Here is a 2,500-nt window from a genome sequence, read left to right as displayed (position 1 = left end):
GCCTAGTTCACTCTTTTCCAGTGTCATCCCCCCAAGTTGTCGTTGCCAACAACCCAAGAGTCCATAGTATTCGGAGTTCTAGCGGGGCCTCCCCTTGCTTCCAACAACCCAAGAGTCCATAGTATTCGGAGTTCTAGCGGGGCCTCCCCTTGCTTCCAACAACCCAAGAGTCCGTAGTATTCGGAGTTCTAGCGGGACCTCCCCTTGCTTCCAACAACCCAAGAGTCCATAGTATTCGGAGTTCTAGCGGGGCCTCCCCTTGCTTCCAACAACCCAAGAGTCCGTAGTATTCGGAGTTCTAGCGGGGCCTCCCGTTGCTTCCAACAACCCAAGAGTCCATAGTATTCGGAGTTCTCGCGTGGCCTCCCATTGATTCAAACAACCCAAAAGTCCATCTTCTTCGCAGTTCAACATCGCCTCCCTCGTTTCCAACAGGCCCAAAGGTCGTCTTCTTCGCAGATCCACGAAGAGCTCATCACGATTTGCCACATTCCATTTCCCACGGGTTGTCAACAACACTTTCTCACACTTCCCGCAATCGAGTACGTGCATGACATGCCAAAGCACATCTTATTTGCCTTCCATCGCACTCAAGACGACGGGTTGTGGAAGAACGATATTGCTCACAACAAGTTCAAGGACAACGTCTCAATCAAGGGACACAACCGAATTATGTTAACTGGGTCGCTAAAGTAAACCCGAGTTCATATAATGCACCGCATCCAAAAGAACTAGCCACAACACGTGCATCACTGAGATGTTTCACTAGATGGAACACGTGCGTGACATTAGGATCCTCCAACACCTCTTCGTGATGGAAAGATAGAATTCGAAGCAACCACAGAAGTACCGTCTAGTGGGTAGGCAACACAGGGACTGATCAACCAATATCACCCAAGGCAACGGGTGAAAATGGAAGAGATGCATGCTTGACCGTTCGATACGCAAGGCATGGAGCCAGCCAGCAAGTGCATCTCGATTACAACTCACACACCCTCACGTTCGCAAGACACCACACCACAAGACGGTCCACCCCCCACCTACCATGGGCAAGCAAGCAAATGGAAACATCAAGTGACGCATGGTCAAGCATCGCTAGGCATGAAAATAACTTTCCACAATATCCGAGGGACTAGCTGCCGAGCTAACCAACGATCAGTGACGACCGTGTGTTGGTATTAATAAAGCTCAACAACTATGAAGAGGCTAGTTGTGCCATGATAAACATGCTAACGCACGCACCACGTGAGGGGGGAGGCCTCATCAAGCTCCCTTTAAAACCTGCCAGTGTGGAGCTGGCCGGCTCAAGGAGCACTCCCCCCCTATAAGAGGTTAATATGCAAAAGGCAAAATTGTACAAGTAGATACACTTTTTTTGAGCAGACATAAGTCCATATCTCGGGCTACACTTCGAATTTTGATGCGATTTTTTGCAGTAATTCGTAGAATAATGGTATCTCCTTGCTCACCAAATTTCATAATTTTTCTCCAAGGGGAACTATTTTTTTTATTTTTTTTACTTACCGGGTATGTGTAAAATCGGGAAAAATAGAAAAGCACATGTAGACTTCGAATTTCGACCTCATTTTTTCCAGTCCACCACTAAACAATATCAGGAACCTCCCCACAAAATTTCATTCAGTTTGGCCAAGGTCTTAAATTTGACAAATTTTGGCACCAAGCTATCTAGTCGCGGTGCACCGACCAACTTGGCCAAGTGCAAAATGCATCCAATTCAAAACTTTTGTGCACCAACACTTTTACAGTACTCATTTGGGGACATTTGGAGGCCTTTCCAACCCTCACATCTCAAAAACCACGAATTTCATTTTTTCACAAAACTCCCCACCAAGCCTTCTAGCTATGCCGCGGTGCACCGCCAACATTGGCCATGTGCAAAACCCTCCGAACTCAAAACTTTCGTGCACCAAGAATTTCATGGTATTCATTTGGGGACATTTGGAGGCCTTTCCAACCCTCACATCTCAAAAACCACGAATTTCATTTTTTCACAAAACTCCCCACCAAGCCTTCTAGCTATGCCGCGGTGCACCGCCAACATTGGCCATGTGCAAAACCCTCCGAACTCAAAACTTTCGTGCACCAAGAATTTCATGGTATTCATTTGGGGGCATTTGGAGGCCTTTCCAACCCTCACATCTCAAAAACCACGAATTTCATTTTTTCACAAAACTCCCCACCAAGCCATTTAGCTATGCCGTGGTGCACCGCCAACCTTGCCCATGTGCAAAACCCAACCAACTCAAAACTTTCGTGCACCAAGACTTTCATGGTATTCATTTGGGGGCATTTGGAGGCCATTCCAACCCTCACATCTCAAAAACCACGAATTTCATTTTTTCACAAAACTCCCCACCAAGCCATTTAGCTATGCCGTGGTGCACCGACCAACTTGGCCATGTGCAAAACCCAACCAACTCAAAACTTTCGTGCACCAAGACTTTCATGGTATTCATTTGGGGGCATTTGGAGGCCTTTC

This window comes from Vigna unguiculata, unplaced genomic scaffold (assembly GCF_037176805.1).
Source record: "Vigna unguiculata cultivar grain cowpea cultivar isolate G323 ecotype 2 unplaced genomic scaffold, ASM3717680v1 ptg000051l_ERROPOS641538, whole genome shotgun sequence".
Classification (NCBI taxonomy): Eukaryota; Viridiplantae; Streptophyta; class Magnoliopsida; order Fabales; family Fabaceae; genus Vigna; species Vigna unguiculata.
Note: the sequence above shows the minus strand (reverse complement) of the source record.